The sequence below is a fragment of the Palaemon carinicauda genome, chromosome 21 (assembly GCF_036898095.1).
Source record: "Palaemon carinicauda isolate YSFRI2023 chromosome 21, ASM3689809v2, whole genome shotgun sequence".
Taxonomy (NCBI): Eukaryota; Metazoa; Arthropoda; class Malacostraca; order Decapoda; family Palaemonidae; genus Palaemon; species Palaemon carinicauda.
Window position 1 is genome coordinate 90,945,408 of NC_090745.1, and position 25,063 is coordinate 90,970,470.

The 25,063-nt window shown below is 34.6% G+C and overlaps 1 long non-coding RNA gene across 3 annotated transcripts in view; it reads left to right on the forward strand.

Moving 5' to 3' along the window:
• Positions 1 to 25,063, forward strand: part of LOC137615326 (uncharacterized) — a 318,404-nt gene that overhangs the window by 194,326 nt on the left and 99,015 nt on the right. The window contains exon 1 of one of the 3 annotated variants that reach the window (XR_011039223.1): positions 9,412 to 9,532. The exons of the other annotated variants lie outside the window; for them this stretch is intronic. This is a non-coding gene — a long non-coding RNA (uncharacterized lncRNA). Of the gene's footprint in view, positions 1 to 9,411; positions 9,533 to 25,063 lie in introns of those variants that run through there. 3 annotated transcript variants of the gene reach the window in all.

A 25,063-nucleotide genomic window follows, 5' to 3' on the forward strand; every position in this document is an offset into this window, starting at 1 on the left:
TTATTATAGTGATTATCATTACGATTATTATTATTATTTATTAATGTTATCATCATCATCATCATCATCATCAATTTATTACTTAATTTCCATAATACGATCAAATTTCTTCACGGCATATTTGTTCATTACCTCATTTCGTTTATAATTCGGAAATTTAGTTTTCATTAAACTACACACACGAAACGATTTTTTTTCTTGAAATCTAAAACAATTAATTGATTTTTGTTGAAACAGAATTTTGCTTTGAAAAGGTATTATTAGATTTTATTTTCCTTCTGTGGGAAAGCGTAGAAACTGTTGAAGTCCGTTTTTATAGGTATCAATGGATTTCTATTACTATCATATTAATATTTAATAGCTTAGTAATTAATAAAAGTTTTGAAATTAAGGGTTAAAAAACTTTGGATTACGAACATTCGTTGTATAAGTGGACAAAACAAATATCTGACCCATTGTTTTTGTCGCCAGTTTCATTAGATATATCGTCAGCATTCAGATTAAAGGCCATGTCCCTCCAAATGTCTCGTCACCATCCATTCCTCCTTCAGTTTTCCTGCCTCTTGCAAAGTCCTTTGAATCCACATTATTCCTGAAATCTTGTCCTCTTAAGAAACCATAAAACTCACTCATCCGAACGAGGAGATTGACTTATAACTGTCGGTCTAAGAAGAATGGTGTGATGTTCAATCATTATATATAACTCCCAGCAAATGGCATTTTAGCGATTCGACGTCTCTGACCTATTCCCTGTACGTTAGTGGAAGACCAGTTATGAGAGAGAAAAGAGAGAGAGAGAGAGAGAGAGAGAGAGAGAGAGAGAGAGAGAGAGAGATCGGAGGAAGCTGGGTCCTCATCATGATTTTTCACGCCTTGACATCTCTCTCTCCTCGACTCCAAATCAATTTCTAGTTTCTGAAGCAAAGTCCAAAAACGGTAGAGAGAGAGAGAGAGAGAGAGAGAGAGAGAGAGAGAGAGAGAGAGAGACCTGGCTAGGAAACCAACAATGCCCTTGGAGCGCCCGTTCTACGATAAAAAATCAGACCAATTAAATAGATGTATGTTCGTGAGTCTTGACTCTATATATATATATATATATATATATATATATATGTATGTGTGTGTGTGTGTGTGTGTGTTTGTGTATATGTATGTATGTGTGTGTGTGTAATATACAAATAGATACCCAAAAATGAAACTATAAATTATTTTGTTAATGACTTTAACAACGTGCAGATATTCAATACCCCACACAAACATATTTTGTGTATATGACATGAGAATGAATTAACCTCGTGTCATAAGCCATTTTTAATAAGTGAAGAATTATGGGAAAGCAATCATGTACCGGTTGTAATAATATCGTCATTTTCGAGCCAAAAAGAAAATGAATGAAAGTGATCAAAAAGAAAGTGTAGGAGCGGGAAGACCGTAAGGCTGTCAGTAAATAATTCGTGCGATTCTTTACCCAGGGAAAATATTTTCGTAATTCCCGACGTTTCCTTTCAATAAGAGCTCGGTTGAAATATCAGCTTGTCAGGATATTTTTCCAGCGAGAAAATTTCAATAATACGTCGCCATTTTGAACCGTCGAACGCAAGACTTGGTAGCGATAAGGGTGATATTTCATAGGCTAGGCTCCTTCTCCCCTACCCTACTCCCCCTTCCATTTCCCCTTACTCCCCTTTTTCCCCTTACTCCCCTTTTTCCCCTAACCTTCTCCTTCAACGCCATCCACTTCCCTACAGCTCCTCTATTCATTTTGGGTACTCACTATAAACAGAGGGGTCTTGACTTGAGAATGATTTCTTGGGGCCCGTCCAGAGTACAGAACTGTTTCTTTAAAAAAAATAATTACTGCATTAATATACATGAAAATTAGGGCTTGGGGGTTAGGTAAAAGGAAAATTCAACGAGAAGGTAAAATTCTAATAATTTTAAAATCTGCACAATAAATGGTCAGTAGTTGATTGGAATGCATCAAATAATCCGAATCGCTCATGTATGGAAATTGTATGTGTAAATACAAAAAAAAAGTGCAACGAATCATTGGTGGTTTCGTAAACAGCTTGCGAGAGAGAGAGAGAGAGAGAGAGAGAGAGAGAGAGAGAGAGAGAGAGAGTCATAAAACTCAGCTTCTACGAAGTTCACTTTCTTTGAACTTTATGACTTTACTTCCTTTTTGTCAAACCACAGACGCAACCACTTTAAATCCGTTTTTTTTTTAGTAGGCCTAACGGTAAGTGCCCATCGGCACAACCAATACATCAGGCTTAGATAGTTAATTTCCCCACAACTAGAAAATAACAAGTGTACATATATTCCTTCATTAGCCTGTGTGTATTTTGATTAAAAGACTACTTTACGATGTGATTCATAATCATAATGTTTTGAGGCTATTGTAGATATGTTCGGGTTTTACATGATTATTTCCAAGAAAATTTACTAATGAAACATATATTTTGATTGTTTAATTTTTTTTTTATTTTTGTCAAATATTTGTTTCTTGGACTTCCTATGCAATTTGCCTTTCACGATTTTGTGATATCACGAAAAATTATAGTTAAAGGTAAGGTCCAGCATTAAAAACTCAATTGTCTACAAACCATTTCACAATACTGCAGTGTTCACTGTTCATGATAATGTCGTATACAGGCGTTACAAATTATGACTCATCAATTCATTAAAATATCTAAGTTACATTTTATTATTATTATTATTATTATTACTTGCTAAGCTACATTACTTAACTGCTAAGCTACATTACTTAACTGCTAAGCTACATTACTTAACTGCTAAGCTACAACTCTAGTTGGAAAAGCAAGATGATGTAAGCCCAAGGGCTCCAACAGGGAAAAATACCCCGGCGAGGAAAGTAAAACAGGAAATAATCGACGATATAAGAAGTAATGAACAATTAAAATCTAATATTTTAAAAACATCATTTGTTACCTTTATCCCATCCTCTTCTATGTTATCTCAAGAATGCACATTTTATATAGGTCAAGTTCCCCGAATGTGCTCACATAACATATATTGCTAGTTGATTCTCATTAGATTTAGTAGTAATGAAATAATCAACCTGTTTCTGTACCGTTGGCAAAATCAAAATACTGATGGTTCTTGCCATGAAATATATTAAAATAATTCTTCTTCACCCAAGGGGTTAACTACTGCACTGTAATTGTTCAGTGGCTACTTTCCTCTTGGTAAGGGTAGAAGAGACTTCGTTAGCCATGGTAAGCCGCTCTTCTCTAAGGACACTCCAAAATCAAACCTTTATTCTCTAGTCTTGGGTAGTGCCATAGCCTCTGTAACATGGCCTTCCACTGTCTTGGGTTAGAGTTCTCTTACTTGAGGGTACACTTGGGCACATTATCTAATTTCTCTTCCTCTTGTTTTGTTAAAGATTTATAGTTTATATAGAAAAATTTTATTTTAATGTTGTTACTGTTCTTACATTTTTTCCTTGTTTCCTTTCCTCACTAGGCTATTTTCCCTGTTGGGGCCCCTGGGCTTATACCATCCTGCTTTTCCAACTAGGGTTGTAGCTTAGCAAGTGATAATAATAGTAATAATAATAATTGTGTAACTTACTGGTCTTGATACCAAAAAAAAAATGCATGTGGAAATGTGGAACGAGAATTAAAAAATAAAAGTAAAAGGAAAAGCCTGCCCTTCACAATAGATATATAAAGGGTAGATAAATGTGCCTTACTTTACTGTCCATCGAAGCAGTCGTCGGAGTTAAACCGCTAATCTCTCTTGAGGCCCAGGGAAGCTTATGATGCTGGCTGGTCTCACGTTCTCTTCCTCTGACTCCCAGGTCCAGCAGAGACTAGGACATTCATTTTCGGGAATTTGAAGGGTATCTTTACTGCGAGAGAGAGAGAGAGAGAGAGAGAGAGAGAGAGAGAGAGAGAGAGAGAGAGAGAGAGAGAGAGAGAGGTACTTGTATGTCTATACTTTTATCCGTCTTGCGGTCTGTGTAATACGGTTTAAATCTCTCTCTCTCTCTCTCTTCTCTCTCTCTCTCTCTCTCTCTCTCTCTCTCTCTCTCTCTCTCTCTCTCTCTCGTATAAAAATGAGTACATCTGGTTAGTGGAAAAGAGAAAGAGTACTTATGTCTCTACTTTTATCCGTCTTGCGGTCTGTGTGTAGCACGGTTTAAATTCTCTCTCCTCCTCTCTCCCTCTCTCTCTCTCTCTCTCTCTCTCTCTCCTCTCTCTCTCTCTCTCTCTCCTCTCTCTCTCTCTCTCTCTCTTCTAAACATGTCAATAAGTAAGTGTAAAAAAAATCGTTACGTATACATATCCTTTGTTGGAACGAAAACCTATTTTATTTCATATTGCTCAAGATTGAGCCAATTAGAATTTGACCGTTAATGAATCAATATTTATATTAGAACAAAACCATAGGACCATAGATGGTCAATCCAGTTAGATGGCCCCGCCACCAGTTACTTTGACAATTGGAAATACAAATGAAAGAGCAGTTTTGTGTTTTATGCTTTTTTATTCTTTGGGTTGATTGAAACATTCTTCATGGAGTGGAACGTCTCCTTCCCATAATACTGATGACTGAATGTATAGGAAAAGGTAAAAGAAACCATATTTTTACGTTTGTTTATTCACATCGAATACTTAAATTTTAGCGAGGCCCTCCTAAAAAGGACTTGTCTTGCTTGCCGTGGCTTCTTATTGCTGTTATTGTCATGATACAGACGTTGATAGTGAAATTTTCCATTGCCAGAAAAGTTATGTTTGAATTTACACTGTGTGTGAACAATGACAAGCTCTTAGAATAACCAAAGTATTGTTACAAGCATAAATACCTTAATAATTTAATAGCCGATATTTATCTCAAAGTATTAAATATAACTTCCTCCTCATTAGAATTTACTTCTAATTAGACAGGATTCGTTTTTGCTCCATAATGATAATTGTTAATATTTATAGTAACTTTAATAACTTCAAAATTTAGTCGAAATACTCTGATAAAATCCTTATATTTTGCTAATTCTATTGATTTAAAAAGGTTTCCCTTATAATGGAGTTTGTATAGGAAGAATGATTGCATATAAATGTTAGCCATTGAATAATACGAATGACAATTTGCATTGTGAAAAAGGGCGGATGTATTTTAAGGGAAACCTAGTTACGATAATAAGTTAAAAGTTTCGATATTTTATCTTAATGTATTTATAGATACTCTTTTGAGGTACCATGAAAATTTAAAACACATTAAAACGCTCTTTTAATGTTAATTATATCAAAGGTATGACAATACTAAAGCATAAATAATAATTTGCATAGATATGTACTAAAAGTGTTTTTTATTTTATTTTAGTTGGATGTAGCGAGTCTATTACGTAAACTATTTCATAGATTATTCCCTTTTGTAGCTGATGAAACTTAGCGTTAGCGATAAAGTGTTAAGCGAATTGTTCGAAACTTTCTCAAGCACTAGAATATCAGTCCTCTCTCTCTCTCTCCTCTCTCTCTCTCTCTCTCTCTCTCTCTCCTCTCTCTCTCTCTCTCTCCTCTCTCTCTCTCTCTCTCTCTCTCTCTCTTAGTTCGTCTAATTTGTTAAGACGTTGTCATTGAAAATTATTAGGGATTTTTGTTTGCTTTAAACTATAGAACTTTGGTTTGCTACATTGATCAAATTTTCTCTGTTCACAAAGGAAATCCAAAGATGTTAAGACATAGTAAGACCTAATAACTTTAAAGAATGCTGCCCGGTATTCTTGGAAACGTGTTTTACGAAAGTCTTTATCTGCGTACCTTTCAACTATATGGCTTTAACTACTTCTATTGATTAATGGCTAGATGTATGTTCAGTGCTTTCTCTTTCTAGCAATGCATTATTCAACTTTCCCATCCATCAACCAAGCAATCTGCGAGCTCTTCCCCTCGCTAATTTCCTTTTCAGAAGTATATTTCTCGAAATTCTTTTTTTAAACCCACTTCTCAAAGACATTCCTCATATCCTTCTCAACCACATTTCTTTAAATTTTTCATATCCGTCTCAAACACATTTCCTAATATTTGTCAATTCCTTTTCAAATGCACTTCCACGCATTTCTCATTCTTTTCAAACCATTCCACACATTTTTCATTTCCTCCTCAAACACATTTCCCTACATTTCTCATTTTTTCCTCAAACTTATTTCCCTACATTTCTCATTTTTTCTTCAAACACATTTCCTCAAATTTCTCATATCCATCTCAAACTATTCCACACATTATTTCATTTCCTCCTCAAAAACATTTTCCTATACTTCTCATTTCCTCCTCAAACACATTTTCCTATACTTTTCATTTCCTCCGCAAACTCCTTTCTACACATTTCTCATTTCCTCCTCAACCACATTTCTATACATTTCTCATTTCCTCCTCAAACACATTTCCATACATTTCTCATTTCCTATTCAAACACATTTCTCATTTCCTCCTCAAACACATTCACACATTTCTCATTTCCTCCGCAAACTCCTTTCCACGCATTTCTCATTTCCTCTTCAAACGCATTTCCATACATTTTTCATTTCCTCCTCAAACACATTTCGATACATTTCTCATTTCTTCTTCAAACACATTTCTCATTTCCTCTTCAAACACATTTCTCATTTCCTCCTCAAACACCTTTCCACATATTTCTCATTTCCTCTGCAAACTCCTTTCCACGCATTTCTCATTTCCTCTTCAAACGTATTTCCATACATTTTTCATTTCCTCCTCAAACATATTTCCATACATTTCTCATTTCCTCTTCAAACAGATTTCTCATTTCCTCCTCAAACCCATTTCCATATATGTCTCATTTCATCCTCAAACGCCTTTCCACAAATTTCTCACTTCCTCCGCAAACACCTTTCCACACATTTCTCACTTCCTCCGCAAACACATTTCCATACATTTATCATTTCCTCCTCAAACACATTTCTCATTTCCTCCTCAAACACATTTCTCATTTCCTCCTCAAACACATTTCCATATGTCTCATTTCCTCCTCAAACACCTTTCCACACATTTCTCATTTCCTCCGCAAACTCGTTTCCACACATTTCTCATTTCCTCTTCAAACGCATTTCCATACATTTCTCATTTCCTCCTCAAACACATTTCCATACATTTCTCATTTCCTCTTCAAACACATTTCTCATTTCCTCCTCAAACCCATTTCCATATATGTCTCATTTCCTCCTCAAACGCCTTTCCACACATTTCTCACTTCCTCCGCAAACACCTTTCCACACATTCTCATTTCCTCCTCAAACAAATTTCCATACATTTATCATTTCCTCCTCAAACACATTTCTCATTTCCTCCTCAAACAGATTTCCATATGTCTCATTTCCTCCTCAAACACCTTTCCACACATTTCTCACTTCCTCCGCAAACACCTTTCCACACATTCTCATTTCCTCCTCAAACAAATTTCCATACATTTATCATTTCCTCCTCAAACACATTTCTCATTTCCTCCTCAAACACATTTCTCATTTCCTCCTCAAACACATTTCCATATGTCTCATTTCCTCCTCAAACACCTTTCCACACATTTCTCATTTCCTCCGCAAACTCGTTTCCACACATTTCTCATTTCCTCTTCAAACGCATTTCCATACATTTCTCATTTCCTCTTCGAACACATTTCTCATTTCTTCCTCAAATCCATTTCCATATGTCTCATTTCCTCCTCAAACACCTTTCCACACATTTCTCACTTCCTCCTCAAACACCTTTCCACACATTTCTCACTTCCTCCTCAAACACATTTCCATACATTTATCATTTCCTCTTCAAACACATTTCTCATTTCCTCCTCAAACACATTTCCATATATGTCTCATTTCCTCCTCAAACACATTTCCATATATGTCTCATTTCCTCCTCAAACACCTTTCCACACATTTCTCATTTCCTCCTCAAACACATTTCCTTACATTTCTCATTTCCTCCTCACACATTTCCATACATTTCTCATTTCCTCTTCAAACACTTTTCTCATTTACTCCTCAAACACGTTTCTCATTTCCTCCTCAAACACGTTTCTCATTTCCTCCTCAAACACGTTTCTCATTTCTCATTTCCGTAGTCAAATACATTTCTCCCCATTTCTCATTTCCTCTTCAAATACATTTCTCCAAATTACTCATTTCCTCCTCAAATACATTTCTCGACATTTCTCATATCTTTCTCAAACTATTCCACACAATTTTTTTTTTTTCATTTCTTCCTCAAAACACATTTCCCCACACTTCTCTTTTCCTCCGGAAGCACCTTTCCACACATTTCTCATATCCTCTTCAGACACATTTTTCATTTTCTCAAATACATTTCTCATATCCTCCTCACACATTTCTCATTTCCTCAAATACATTTCTCCATATTTCTCATTTTCTCCTCAAACACATTTCTCATTTCCTCCTCAAATGATTTTCTCCATATTTCTCATTTCCTTCTTATACACATTTCCCATTTTTGTCATTTCCTTCTCAAACACATTTCCCACTTTTCTCATTTATTCCTCCGACACATATCCACTCGTTTCTCATTTTCTATAAACACTTTTCCATTCATTTCTTATATCCTTCTCAAGCAAGACGTCCACCCATTTCTCATATTCTTCTCTTAACACCTTTCTACACATTTATCATGTCATCCTCCAGCACATTTTCATACATTTCTCCTACTCTATATGGCATCATAACCTATCAGAAATGCTGGGTTCTTTTTCACCCTTTAGATGAAATCTACAGTTACCAGCCTCCTTAATATTCTTAACACCCAGTGTGGTATAGATCCCATTCACATTCACTGTTACACTTGTATTTGTACTAACGAATTTGTACTCCTCTGACTATCCCGGCTGTGCTCTTGACTTCACACCTGATTACTTCTCAAATACTCTAGAAATATTTTTTTTTCCCTTCGCATTCTTATAAAGACTGGTTTGTCGTCTTTGCCTTGCTAAGTGTTGAAACGTCTAGCTTTTTTGTTCTAAACCAAATCAACTACCATTCATTTTAATTTTGTTCTGCATATGTATATATATATATATATATATATATATATATATATATATATATATGTATATATATATATATATATATATATATATATATATATATATATATATATATATATATATATATATATATATATATGTATATATAATATATATATATATATATATATATATATATATATATATATATATATATTGTGTGTGTGTACACACACTATATGTAATGTATAGGGATATACATTCATTAAATCTAAAACATTGAGGAAGGTATTCTAATCAAACTTGTTTTGAAGTACATGTCTGTCGATCGATTAATGCCGCCCTGATACTGTGATATCATCTATTAAAAGGCTTGATCTATTTCAGGTAAACTTGAGACAGTGATACACCATCATACATAAATGCACATGAAGAGAGTTTGTCAGGCCTCACACCTACCTGTCTAGGAAATTAATTTTGCGTACACCATGTAAATTACAAGCGTCGGTCTTCTACGGTAAGTTGGGTTATTCCACCATCTGTGTGTATGATTATGTATGTCAAATTTTTTAGTCTTCATTTTTTAGAGGTCATAGAGATTTAAATCAAACCTGCATAGAATACCATGAAAGAATATTGTTCATCTGTCTCATTCATTCTTGCCTTTTCACCGTAAATACTTCAATATAGTTTAAGGGGTTCTTTATCAGTCTCGGCACAAAGGTTGGGAAATCTATCAATTGGTGAGGGCTGCTTGAATTCAGTACCCACAGATTGCCAATATCTAATGATCCTAGTAAGCTACAACATTTACTTTTGAAAGTAGAATAAGAAAAAGTTTTCATATTTTCTGTACTCCATTTGCCCATGTCCCATTGGGCTTTAGGACAGTTAGTACGTGCGTCCCATTTTCTGTGTCATTGCAACTCGTACACGCTTCAAGAGATTTCAGTCAAATAAGTCAGAATGGTAGACCACTCACACATAGATGTGTATTAGATCTGCCTTTCATCTGTCCATGTCTTTCTCTCTCCTAGCAAAAGGACACTTCAATACTAAACATTGTTCTCTAGTCTTGGATAGTGCCATATCCTCTTACCTTGGTCTTCCACTAGCTTGGGTTAGAGTTCTCTTGCTTGAGGGTACACTCAGGCTCACTGTACCTGTTGGAGCCTTAGTCTTGTAGCATCCTGCTTTCCTAACTAGGGTTGTTGGTTGGCTAGTGATAAACATAATGATGATGATAATAACAATTACAATAATTTTATTATTTTTATTATTATTATTATTATTATTAATAATAATAATAATAATAATAATAATAATAATAATAATAATAATAATAATAATAATAATAATCATAATAATAATAATAATCTGTATGTCTGTCATACTTACACTTTGTCATACAATATCATTGAAACTCACAAACAGGTGAGGGAATCTCAGTCAATCTTGCGAAAATTAAAACCTTCATACAGTTACGTGGAAAAAGGAGGGTTTCCGTATGTCTCTACGTTTGTGTCTACACAAATTTAACCTTGGCGATATGCTTTAAACAATGAGAGATGTTCATTCAATTTTGTAATCCATAGTAAGAGGCAAAGTGACGCTAAGCTTAGTAATTTTGTGAGCTTGACCATGACTTTCAAAATTGAAAATAGCTGCCACAATTTCCTAGTCATCACAGTTTATCCTTCACAGGAGAGAAAATTGGAGGCAAACATCTGGTAAAAATGTACAGTCATGTATAGACCTCTAAATGACTGAGTACAAGTAAATAGCTCGTAAATGTGTATATAACTATACATACACACATGGATGAGTGTACACATATATAAATTTAATGTGTATTTTTCACTATTCCTGAGGAGGGATGGTTCCATAGAGATTTATGCCTTAACCCTGTCTACGATCATTTCTTTAATTTGCCGTATCAAGGATCTGTACTTGCAGAAAACATTCTTTACATCAGCTGCTCTATTTGCTATCACAGAAGGGTTTATCATCAGCATCTCGTGTATATCCTATCCTTTCACACCTTGCTTCACTCACTTGTATCTTGGATTGACTTCAGCACTTCCTGTATAGTTTATGCTTTAACTCGGTAACTACATCTAGTTAATACTTTCTCGGTCTTCGAGCGCAGTTGGTTATCAAGACATCCCCGTTGTATATTTTTCTTCGTCACTTTATCATATTACATTAAGATTTGATGGCTCAGCTGAATAAAAAACGCCCATCATTTTTTTCAACTGCTAAATGTTCCTCTAATTTTAGCAGAAATCCTGCTGTCTTCCTTCCTTCACACATTTTGTGAAATTATTTTTCTCTCGTCTTATAATTTCAATATATTATCTTCCAAAGAGCCATGTGAATCAACTACTTGCATTCTCCTACCTTTCATACTAATTTCGGTCGCTCTGTTTTATGGCTATACCTTTTTAATCATAATCTTAGTCGTTCTAACTTTCACCAATTCGTAGAGTTTTCAGATATATCAGTCTCTACCTCAACTTCCATAGCCCCATCTAATTCTACTATATATTGTGCGAAGATGTAACTTCTTGCCATTCTATTTATAGGTAGTAGGTTGGCCAGGGCACCAGCCACCCGTTGGGATACTACCGCTAGAGAGTTATGTGGTCCTTTGACTGGTCAGACAGTTCAATATTGGATACTTCTCTCTGGTTACGGTTTATTTTCCCTTTGCCTACACATACACCGAATAGTCTGGCCTATTCTTTACACATTCTCCTGTCCTCATACACCTGACAACACCGAGATTACCAAACAATTTTTCTTCTCTCAAGGGGTTAACTACTGCACTGTAGTTGTTCAGTGGCTACTTTCCTTTTGGTAAGGGTAGAAGGGACTCGTTAGCTATGAGAAGCAGCTCTTCTAGGAGAGGGACACTCCGAAATCAAACCATTGTTCTCTAGTCTTGCGTAGTGCCATAGCCTCTGTACCATGGTCTTCCACTATCTTGGGTTAGAGTTCTCTTGCTTGAGGGTACACTTAGGCACACTATTTTATCTATTTCCCTTCCACTTGTTTGTTAAAGTTTTTATAGTGTATATTGGAAATATTTATTTTAATGTTACTGTTCTTAAGATATTCTATTTTTTCTTATTTCCTTTCCTCACTGGGCTATTATCCCTGTTGGAGCCCCTGGGCTTATAGCATCCTGCTTTTCCAAGTAGGGTTATGGCTTAGCAAGTGATAATAATAATGATAATAATAATAATAATAATAATAATAATAATAATAATAATAATAATAATAATAATAATAATAATAATATCTCTAGCGATAAATGGCTGTGAAGATGAAATACATTTTGCCCTTAACCCACGCTTTCATCTGTTTTGGTGATCTTTAAAACTGCGAAATTTTACCTGTTAATGGAAGAAATATTATATATATTTATATCCTTATCTGCAATATGAACAATGAAACATTAACGGTGGTTATGCAGTGCATTCAAGTCGAAGTTATGCAAAACAACGAACACAATCGTGTGTGCATGTACTGTACTCGCAAGGAATTCTGTCAAACGTTTCAAAGCCTGGTTAACCTCCAGTCACTTGTTTGAAGCAGATACAATACACAGTATGTTTTCTCCCTAAGTTGCATATATATGTAGAATATCCTCATGTAATTCTTGGTGACCCTTAATTTGCGTATATTCCCTTTTATGGGTAATAGTTTATCCTGGAGTTGACCAAACTCCTTCTGTTTTTCTTAATTGATGGTTTGTTTGGGCTAAGCATGTTTAATGACAAACCTTGCCTTGATTATAGTAATGGGTCAAGAGATCTGATGTAGACCTCTGAACTCTACTAAACCAGCATACACACGCTTTACTTGTTTTCCGCAACATTTAGTGCTGTTCTTAGGGATAAGCGTCACTGCCAAGTCAGTGAGCTGTCTCGGCGGTTTATTTGGACCTGTAGAAAACACTTTTTACTACCAGATTGCTGCTAGATTTGGTTTTTGTTACCACTAAGGTAACACGAAAATCATCGCACGAACAACTTTTCTGCCTGATTCCCAAACAGAAATTACTGTAATCTAATCATCCAAAATGGCCTGATGTTAGACGAGTATTGAAAATTTGGGAAAAAGTGAGAATTTTCTATTTTTCCAACTCCCATTCAATTATAGTTAGCGATAATATCCTCCTTTGGGGGGCTAGACCTTGAGTCTAAGAGCCCCCACTAGGATGTATATCCCGGGCAATCTAGACGAACGAACGGGTATGATTCTAACACCTCATTTGCTTCATGTTTATTGTCTATTTTCTTGCAACATTATTTTTCTTTAATAATCTTAATGAATGACACACTGTTAGTATTTGGACTGTCTTTTAACTTCTTCAAATAAATGTTAACGCCTTATAATTGTTGTTATTAGTACACCGGCCATAAATATTTTTGAATGCTTATTTTTTTTTTTTTACTATCGTTATTTGCATCCGTAAAGTATTTTTCATTGCTTCCAACATTATTGCTGTATCATTGTTGTATCATTGATGTCATCTTGATAGTAGTTACTATTCCCTAAACGTCTATACCAGTTGTTAGTGTACGCCTTAAGTTGATTGTCATCTTCACCTTTTTATTACTATCATTTTTCGTTTAATTCGTTCGTTGCCTCTTGTCATCATACTGTATTACGAAGTGATAATTTTATTTCGTTCAACCTACTTGGTAGGTTGGCCAAGGCACCAGCCGCCCGTTGAGTTACTACTGCTAGAGAGTTATGGGGGGCCTTTGACTCCAGACAGTACTACATTGGATCCTTTTCTCTGGTTACGGTTCACTTTCCTATTGCCTACACATACACCGAATAGACTAGCCTATTCTTTACAGATTTTCGTCTGTCCTCACACCTGACAACACTTGAGATTACCAAACAATTCATCTTCACCCAAGGGGTTAATTACTGCACTGTAATTGCTCAGTGGCTATTTTCCTCTTGGTAAGGGGTAGAAGAGAGACTTTCGCTATGGTAAGCAGCTCTTTTGGGAGAAGAACACTCCAAAATCAACCATAGTTCTCTAGTCTTGAGCAGTGCCATAGCTTCTGTACCATGGTCTTCCACTGTCTTGGGTTAGAGTTCTCTTGCTTGAGGGTACACTCGGGCATACTAGTCTATCTTATTTTTCTCCCTCTTGTTTTGTTCAAATGTTTATAGTTTACATAGGAAATATCTATTTTGATGCTGTTGCTGTTCTTGAAATATTTTATTTTTCCTTGTGTCCTTTCCTCACTGGGCTATTTTCCTTGTTAGGGGCCCTGGGCCTATAGCATCCTGCTTTGCCAACTAGGATCGTAGCTTAGCAAGTAATAATAATAATAATAATAATAATAATAATAATAATAATAATAATAATGATGATGATGATGATAATAGATAATAATAATAATACTGTAATAATGATGATGATAGTAATAAACTGTTCAATATAGTAAACCGGAAATTTTATTCCTTGAAAGGTAATTATAGGAGCCTATTATGCCCTTAAACATGCAAAAGTGAAAATGAAAAGCCAGCGATGGTGGTTGAAGTACTGCATATGACGGATTGGAAAAATAAGGCAAAAATAGGTTCTTCAAAAATGTAGATGCATATAAGTGGTTTGATAAAATTTCATATACACATTCATATATATATATATACACATATATATATTATATATATATATGTATGTATATGTAATATATATATATATATATATATGTATATGTATATGTATATATATACATATATATATATAATTATATATATATATATATACATATATATATATATATATATAATGTGTGTGTGTGTGTGTGTGTGCAAAAGGATACAATTATGTCTATATATATATATATATATATATTATATATATACAGTATATATTTATATATATATATATATATTTATATATATATATATATATAATATACACACACACATATATATATATACATATAAGTATGTGTGTCATCATCCTCATCGGCCGTAACTGGTTCACTGCAGGACAAAGGCCTCAGAAATGTCCAACTACTTGAGTCTGTTCATGGTCTTCTATGCCAGTCTACAACTGGAAATTTTCCTAATTCGTTAACCCAGCGTCTTGCCTTCCGTTCCTCTGCTTCTTTTGCAAACTCTAGGTATCCATTCTGTTATTCTTCTTGTTCATCTATTATTTGTCATTCTCATTATATCTTCCTGCCCTTGTTTATTTCTTTTCCTTACATGTTTTTAGAATATCCTCTACTGTACTTTAGTTTGCTCTCGTATCCATTTTGCACTTTTTCTCTCTGTTCCCATTATAATTCTTTCCATAGCTTTTGAGTTGTAACTAGCTCATGTTATAAGGCTTTAGTAATGCTCCAAGTTTCTGATGCAAGACTTAATACTGAATACTGGTAGGACCACCGAATTAAATACTTTTCGCTTTAGAGAAAGGGACTTCTTTTTTTAAGCTCTTCATCAATCTCAATCATATTCTTTTAATTCCGGTATTGCGTCCTGGTAAAACACTTATGTCTGTCTTATGTACGTATATTCATTAACAATCTGTAGAGGTTCGTCTATGACCCTTATTATATGTATAAATACGGTATATATATATATATATATATATAGATATATATAGATATATACGGTATATATATATATATATATATATATAGTTAATGCGTACATTTATTAGGGTTTTTTACCTTTAAAAAAATGGGTAAAGCTCTAAAGACATTTATTTCATCATTATCCAATTTTTAATGTTCGAACATATTTCAAATGCCTACTCGCCATTCTACTGCTAGATTACCCGAAAGATTAGATTTAGCACATTAGCCAAGAAATTATGTAATACACATTTACACATTCTTTTACGAGAGAGAGAGAGAGAGAGAGAGAGAGAGAGAGAGAGAGAGAGAGAGGGAGAGAGAGTTAAGATTTGGAGGCACACATAACTAAACCAAAACAAACCTGCCTATTAGCACTCCCATGTCTGAAGCTCGTAAATTTCCGCTTAGCTCCCATCCTAAACTACGACCTTGAACTTCTCTCCCAAAGAGCCGGAGAAGAAGAAAGAAGCCTTTATAAGAGTCTATCCAATCAACAGTACCATATTTCCCCCTCCCTCCCTTTCTTTTAAACGCTATTTCGCCCTCCCTTGGGAATAAATTTACTGGCGTTGCAACAGGTAGAATGAGAAGTAAAAGAGAGACTGAGAGAAGGCATCTCAAAAAGCACCGGAAGAAGTTGACAAAAGTGTTATATATGTGTGTGTGTCTCCCTTTAACCCGTGGCCATAACCCACTAAGAACAGCCATGACGAGCGTCCATAAACTTTACATGATGGCTCATAAAACGTTTTCACGGTCAAGGCCATCCGCCACATAACCCTCTCCCCGAAATGGCCTCTAAAATATCTCATTGACTGTTGACGATCATTTGGGTGCGATCTTTATGACTCTCCACTTGACAGGAATAGCGCTGCTGCTTCTGGGGAATGCGGTGGAGGAAAGGTAGGAGGAGAAGGAGTAAGAAGAGGGAGAGGGAAAAGGAGTGTGTGGTCTTTGTGAGCGCATATAAAAGGTGTTGCCGCAATGATCTGAAGGTGATTGGGGTCGGGCGGGCGATCTCTTCCCTCAAGCAGGAGGAAGGAGGTTAAGATGTTTCTTGATGACCGTTTGAATCCCAGCGACTCGGAAGGACGGTATTAGCTTTAGATGAGGACTATAAAGAAGGCAATTGCCGAGGGAAGAAGAATAAGGGAAGTGGGGGGAAAGGGTGGTGTGGGGGAGGGCTGGAGAGGGGGAGAAAAGGAGGAGAGAAGTGGCAGCGAGTCCTTATAACTTGCCATAATGGGCTGCTATGAATGAGCAAATTGATTTGGACATTAGTGAGGTAGTTACTATGAATTTAATGCGGTGTTGAACGGCCCATTGAAGCACGATATTTGTGAATGATCGAGACGGTTTTATGGGGCGCAATTTGTGTCATCGTTGGCGTTCAATGTTCGTGTTGACATTTGTAATTCCAGCTGTCCGATTATTGACACTACAGAGATTTTAAGAATAGTTGAGAAGTCATAGAATTTTTTAAACCTCATAAATTTTTACATGAAAGTTTAATAGAGTAGTAAAACATGATTTAATTTATTTATGGACTCAATATTTTATGAAAGAATATTTTGCAACAAAATGGTTATATCTTTAATAGGTATATGTATCTCTTAGGTGTTATCTGGTGTCATAACCGCTTCGGTCAATGTCGATTGAGGTATGTAAATTACCACCCATCTCCCAGGATCGGTTAACATACATCTTCACAGATGATATGAACATTTAATGGGGAGTCTGACATTGAGGCTGTTTTTATGACTCAGACCTGAAAGGAAAAGTGATTTAAGAAAAAAAAAAAAAGTGATGATTCCCGAGTTTCGAGCAGACTAATCTATAGTTTAATCGCTATACTCTTAGCGGGTTAAGAGAAAGATGACGTTGACGATGAACAGGTCGTAGGGTAATATGAAGTTTGAATTTTTTTAGATTTTTTGCAAATCCTTAATTCTGAAAACAAATATGACATCACACTGCCAGTGCGATAGATTTTATCAACATAACCAAATATTTTTCCTTATTGCTTTCAAAGATTCAGTTACCTGAAAACTCATCAGACTACGATCTCTCTCTCTCTCTCTCATATATATATATATATATATATACATACATACACACATATATATATATATATATATATGAAAAGAATGGTTGCATTATAATAACAATTGTCTACTAGCGTTAAAGACCGTAATGAAAGTAACATATTAGGATATACTTTAGATATTGATCTCTTGGTAATAATAAATAATTAATGACAAAAATAATCTGGATAAAAAAACAATCTGGGTAAATGTCAGAGTGAAGAAATATATATAGTCCAGATAGTGCTGATAAATTATTAGCGGAAGAAATATATATAGTCCAGATAGTGCTGATAAATTATTAGCGCACTGATAAAGTTTGAATAAGTGTGATGAACTTCATCAGCATTTATTAGGTAAAATTTAAGACTAGGACATTTTGTTATTAGTGCGCAAAGTACAACCGACAACAATAGTGGAATCGTCGAAGAATCTAGTGCTCAAGTGTGTATTCGAAATATTCTACTAGTCTTGCTCCTTCAGTATTATATTTTTGCCTATCTGTACTCGTTTGAAGGGAAAATACCTTGCTAGATTTTTTATTTATCTTCCTTTTTCTACGACTAGGTAGCAATTTCTTCATCAGCTGATAGATGTATGTTTTAGTCACTCAATAATTTCATAACCCTCCAAATCACTCGGGGAAACATTTCCGATAAGTAACTGGACTTTAAAAAAAAATCCCCCCCCCCCCAGAAAAAAAAAATCTCTTCAAAGGTATTCTTTCACGTTTACTCTTTCTAAAGAGACCCCATATCCCTTATTTCCGGCCTTCCATGTAACGACAGGTAATTCACCCACTGTCCCTATATGTCCATTTCCCCAACCTCACTTAGTCCTTTCCATTTCTCCAACTGTAAAGTAGCTTCGTTTCACTTTCACTCTCCTTAAGTAACCCCTTTATTTCATACCTTTTAAAGTAATACTTTCACTTTCTTTCAGTAACCCTTATATTTCATACCTTCAAAGTTACACTTTCATTTTCACCTTTCTTGAGTCAATCCCTTCACCCTTACTCCTTAAGTCATCATTTCTCCATACTAAAGTTTTTCCACAATCCCTTCACTATTTATTCCTGCCAAAGTGACCCCTACACCCTTTTCCTTCTAATTATCCATCCCTATTCAACTCGCCTTTTCAATGTGATTTACTCCTTCCTAAGGGGATACCTTTTTAGCTTCCCTTCCCTAGCTCGCTTGGACCTTCGTCCCTTTCAAAATTGTAAGTCCACTGTCTAACCAAAATTGCCTCTTCACCCTCCTTCGTGGAAGTTACCCCTTTACCTCATCGCCCTCTAATGTAACCCCTCGCCCTATCGAAGGAACCCTTTTCATTTGTGATTGATACGCCCCCTAGTCAAGCGGGTTCTTTTTCATTCCACTATTATTATTATTATTATTATTATTATTATTATTATTAATATTATTATTATTATTATTATTATTATTATTATTATTATTATATTGTAAATGCAAGAAATAACTTTTGGAAGATTAGACTTTTAATCATTTAATTTGTTTAAAATTTCATCAGGAAAAGCTTTAATTTGTATTTTAGATTCAGTAAAGTCAACGTTCACTGGATTTGTAAATATAAATATCAGCCATATATAACCTTGACCTTTGATAAACTCTGTTTGTTTTATATATGCATTTGTTCCACTTAAGAATGGAGTGTATGAGTGACGTCTGTACACCCACATACGAAAAGACAGAATTGAGACAATTTTACATGTATGCTAGAATTTGTTGCAAAGCTTTATCATGCATATGTATCCTTATATGATACATTTGCGTGTACATTTTATGTTATGTATGTTATGTTACGATATGGATTGATTGTTATACGTAACATTATTCAAAATACCTATAAATGATTTATTTATTTTTGATAGATACATAGAAAGCTATAGAAAGATAGGTATTTTTGTATTCATGGTTTTATGTTTTCGGTGGTAATATTTCAAAACCTGCATTATGACTTAACAAATTCAAGGTTCATAGATTAAATAGGAGTTACTCTTAAGGTAGCGAAAGAAGCCTTTGTGATTTTTTAAGTAGATAAATATAATCAATATTAAAGAGGATACTTCTTTCAACCAAAATTTACAGAAGCAAACTTGGTCTGTCCATTGACTGATCATAGGAGACTGTCCGTTGTTATTGATATTTGGAACTAGGGCACTTCGTGATGGTGAGATTATAATGGATATAGTAAATGATTTCCTAAATTGCTATAAAATAGAATGCTAAAATTTCATATTGAATATTGAAAATTAATAAGTTACAAATTAATTGTTATTAATCAGGTAAAAGTAAAATAAAAGTGTGAAAAAGCCACCGGCTTTCGGGATATTTCAGAGTAATTTAAAGTATCCATCAGATATCTCAGCTTTGCCTTTTCTGTAATATAAGAAGATACCGGTTCAAGTAAAAAATTATCATTCTTATAATTTCCATTATAATTATAAAGTGTAGTTTATTAAATCATTAGAGAGATGACTTGGGTTCCATAACTAGCCACGTTTGCTTTTCAACCATTATATTTTCTTCTCATTTGAAGCTGTCGTCCTTATTTGATAAAGGTGGTTTTGATATTGAATGATACAGAGTTAGAATATAAATCACTGTATCCTTTATGGTATGTTACCATTGGAAGGTAAAATCTCTCTCTCTCTCTCTCTCTCTCTCTCTCTCTCTCTCTCTCTCTCCTAAGCAAGGCTCGCACCAACAGAAATACGTAATTAAGGTCTGATTATCATTGTTCCCGCAAAGCCTTGGGAAACCCACCTGCTAGGTATCTTGTTGTGTGGCCAAGTTCGGCTCCATGGTAAGATTATGTGTAATGCCCTGTTATCCACTTCAAGTCTCTATTCTCTCGTAAATCATCTAATCTAGCAGTGTTATCTCACCGTACAGTTGTTGTCATGTATGATTTATTTGTGAATACGACGATGCTTCCTTATTCGTGTGGTCTTCAACTTCCCACGCGGTGTATCATTTCCTACTGTTACTGTATTTGCATGCTGTTTGTTGTTCGCTGTTTTATTTGGTTTCTTTCTTATTTTGTATAAACAAAGTCTTTTCATATATTTGTTTTTTCATTGTACATCATAAGCTTCTGTCTCACGTTTTAGTGAATATTCATGTTAGAATCCTACATTTCTGTTTTTATTTGGCCCACCTTTAATCCTCCACAGATGACATTGATATGTGCTATTAAAGACCTTTAAATGTCCCCACTGTTTGAACTGAGTTTATGTTAGGATGGAAGGTAAATACACACTTTAAATTTGCTTGTAGGAAGAGTATAAACACAGGGTGTAATATACGCGCCTTTCCCTTTGCTGTTGTTACCCCCCCCCTCTCTCTCTCTCTCTCTCTCTCTCTCTCTCTCTCTCTCTCTCTCTCTCTTTCTTTCTTTTAATTTTAAATATTACTCTCATAATACTCCACACATAAGGTACTTATTGATTTTTTATATCAGTCGACCAAATTTGGCTCTTTGAAGTTCATTTTTAATAACCGATTTCGTATTATTAAATGCCTGAAGATTTTTTTAGCATGCCAACATTTCATGTTACATTCATAGTTATTAATTAATTTGTCGGAAAGTGTCGCACAAGAGTAAATCAATGGACGAAAATATATATATAGATATATATATATTTTTTTTTTTGAGTATATTGGAAATCATAATTCAAAGCCTGCAATCTTTACTTAGCTTTGGCTGTTTTCAGGAATAGTATATATTTCGCCTATAAGATATATCGACGAATACCTAATTTAATTGCTTCACGAGTAATTTATATTGCAGATTTTTAAATCTACCATTGCTTTGAATATATAGTTTAAGGATTTCTTGGCATATTCCTTAATTTTTAGCTGCACTTGCTGCAGTAGGTAGTCTTAAATTTTTCCTTTAGTGTATGGGCATTCACTTGTCTAATTTACCTTTTTTTTGTAGCTGGAATAACAAATTATTGTCAATATTTGTGTATTTTTCCCAGTGTAAATAACGTGTCAAGGTTTCACCTTTCATAGGTTTATTGTTCACATTAGTTATGAAAAGTTTTATTCTCTGGAAAGACCCGGTTTTTTCAATCTAAGTGACCAACAAAGGTCGATGTAATATTATGTAATCGGGGAATTGTTGTTGATAAGGAATATTTGAGGATATTTAAATTAGAATACTCGTTCGATCTATGTTATACAATCCTTCCCTGCTGAGCTGATTAGTGCAGTCCAAAAGAATGCATGCCCAATCACAGTACTCTACTTTTAAGATTTGAAAAGGAACCCAGTTCTTGAATCTTTAATAACCTATGATTGTTGGACATTAACTGCTTGTGGCAGACAGAGCCTCTGCCTTAGCAAAGTTATGCCATGAAAAGATAAATGTTCTTGGAGATTCAATTTATCAAATGCTGCCGGAAGACCCTGCTAAGAAAATTATTAGTTGCTTCTCTGTCCTGTTCAATAACAGGCAGATACAAAAGGGCAGAAACAAAATTCATGTATTGTAAAGGGAAAAATCTGTGTCTTGTTTCTTTTACTATGCCAAAACTGTTTTCACAAACTGTAGAGAAAAAATACAGCGGACGCAAAAATGATCTTTGTACCCTTCTGCAACAATTATGGCAGAAATGCCAGTTTATCTCTGTTGGTATTTTAGCTCAAAATTTTTCATGTTACACTTATCTTGCAATTTTACTTTAGCTTGATAGTTTGATTAACCAGAATTAAACAAAAAGTTGTAGTTTATAGAAATTTAGTCATGCAATGTTTTGATTACATAGCTTGTTTTAATATGGGCAACGAAAGTTTTCATACCTTAAAAAGCTAAAGAAGAAAAGGATACTTGCTTTTTAACTACTTAACTTTTGATATTAAGCAAATGCTTCCTTTATTTACGCTCCTCTCTCTCTCTCTCTCTCTCTCTCTCTCTCTCTCTCTCTCTCTCTCTCTTAGAATTTCTTAATTTAATCAACTTCGCTCTTTTGGGTGAGACTTCTATTTTTTTTTCTCTCTCTCAAGTTAATGCTCCAGGGTCTTTCTAAAGTCTACAAACGATAGCTGCCCCATATGTCTGTAAGGCAACTTGAAGATTTTCGAACCTAGTTACTTAATCTGTAAGTTATAAGAATCAACTTCAAAGAAACTAACACTTTGTTGATTAGTTCGTCCTCCACGATGTGCTTTGAATAGATACTAATTCACTAATATATTGCAAATTAATTCCAAATTATTCACTTGAAACCCTTTCGGTCCTTTCAAAAGTTTCCATCTGTTGATGATTCAATTATTTTCTTATCAATTTAAAAGCGGAACATAACGAAATTTTGGTCGACTTTCCTTTTGAATAGATGTATAATGAATTATTAGTATCTAGTTAATTCGAAGTATTTTAAAAAATTCACATTTGTTTAGGAGTTTGGTAAGCGGTACTAGGTTTTCCTTCTTTCGCCTCTAGGAAATTTGTAGTGTAAAATTCTATTACAATTTTTAATGAATCTTTGAATTTCGATATATTTTAAGCAACATCAGTAACAACAATAGTAATAATGGTGATGATTATAAACGTTTCATTTATTTGAGTACAATAATTCCTATCCCTTTCTCATTAGTAACAGCACCCTTACCTTGTACATTAGTTTTAAATGCAAAGCGAATGAGGTAAATTCTCTCTCTCTCTCTCTCTCTCTCTCTCTCTCTCTCTCTCTCTCTCATCGGTAAATACTTTTATTTTTAGCTCGCTCGCATGGAATTATATCATTATATTTTAATATTAAACGTTGTTGATGATAATACCAGACTACACAGAAGTGTTCATTCAATTATCATTCGAACGGAGGAAAAATTCAGAAATCTCTATAGTTATTGAAGTCGAGTTGGTCCACATTAACATGTCTAATCTCCTTTGATAATTTTTTCAATTAACATTATATATGATACTTATTTCTTCCCGGTGAAGGAATCCTTGACAAAATGCATCCTGATAGCCCAATGGAAAGGTCATTGCCTGGCGTTCTGCCAGACTCGGGTTCGAGACCCGCTCAAACTCGATAGTTATTTTAGTGTCTGTAACTGCACCATTCTTGTGACCAAAGGATTAGAGGAGCCTTTATGTATACCTGCTGAGTTATCAGCAGCCATTGCCTGGCCCTCCCGGGTCCTAGCTCGGGGAGAGGGGTCTTGCCCGCTGGTCATATTATATGGTCAGTCCTTAAGGCATACTCCTGCTAGGGCATTGTCACTGGCCCTTGGCTCTGCCATTCATGAGTGGCCTTTAAAAACATTAGATATATCCTTTTCAACTTCAGAGGGCGGTTAATATGTCGGACTGGTTTATATATAGTTAGTGAACATAGTGCATACATCATGTTCTTCAAACGAAGAATAAAATAATTTAAGACTTCAACGTCTTGTCATTTGAAAATAATTAAATACATATTTTTTATGTAATTATTTTATCATTTAGTATGTGTATATACCGGTTTTATAACCACGCTTTTTTTATATAATCCTCTATAAATGCATACGTCTTTGGTACTCTTTAAAGATAAAGATTTTGATACAAAAACAAAAACTGTTGCGTAATTTTAGATTGTGTTTTCGAATAGATTTTCTTTTATTAAAGGAAAGTGAGGAAAAGCTTCCTCCTTTCCCTGGGGAGATCTTCATAAGAATTCTTGTCATACTTTTTTTCAGACCTATACCATGTTCATAACCATTCATACAGGAGTCTTCCTTCACTCAAACTGTTCGAAATGGTTACCTGTAAGTCCACGTGACTTTTTATTCTAATTTTATTTCAAATGGTGTATTACCCCCAACAACATTTCTTGCCATTTTATTAAAATACTAAAGTTTTGAAAGGTTAGTGTTGTGATATTGTATAAACGCAAGCTTTAGGATTCATGGCCTTGTGGTCATCTATATTTCGTTAAGGTTGCAAACGTAAAGTAGAAGTATTATGCAAACATAGAATCTAGTCCGTAGTAGGTGCCTTAGTGATCCCAAATTACTTGCTGCGAGAGGATGCGCTTTTCATTTGTGTTGGGGGATCATCCCTGTGGGACAACCCCTCGATTCTATTTCAGTATCTAATCAAAACAGTAAATACAGTATTACAAACAAGGTGCGTTATGAGGCATATCTTATATTAACAGTTTAACCCATGTCATGTATTTTTATTTCTATAATTATTACTTCCATGCTGTCAGTATTTTACGGTTATATATATATATATATATATATGTGTGTGTATGTATATATATATATATATATATGTGTGTGTATATATATATATATATATATATATTCCATTTATACACAT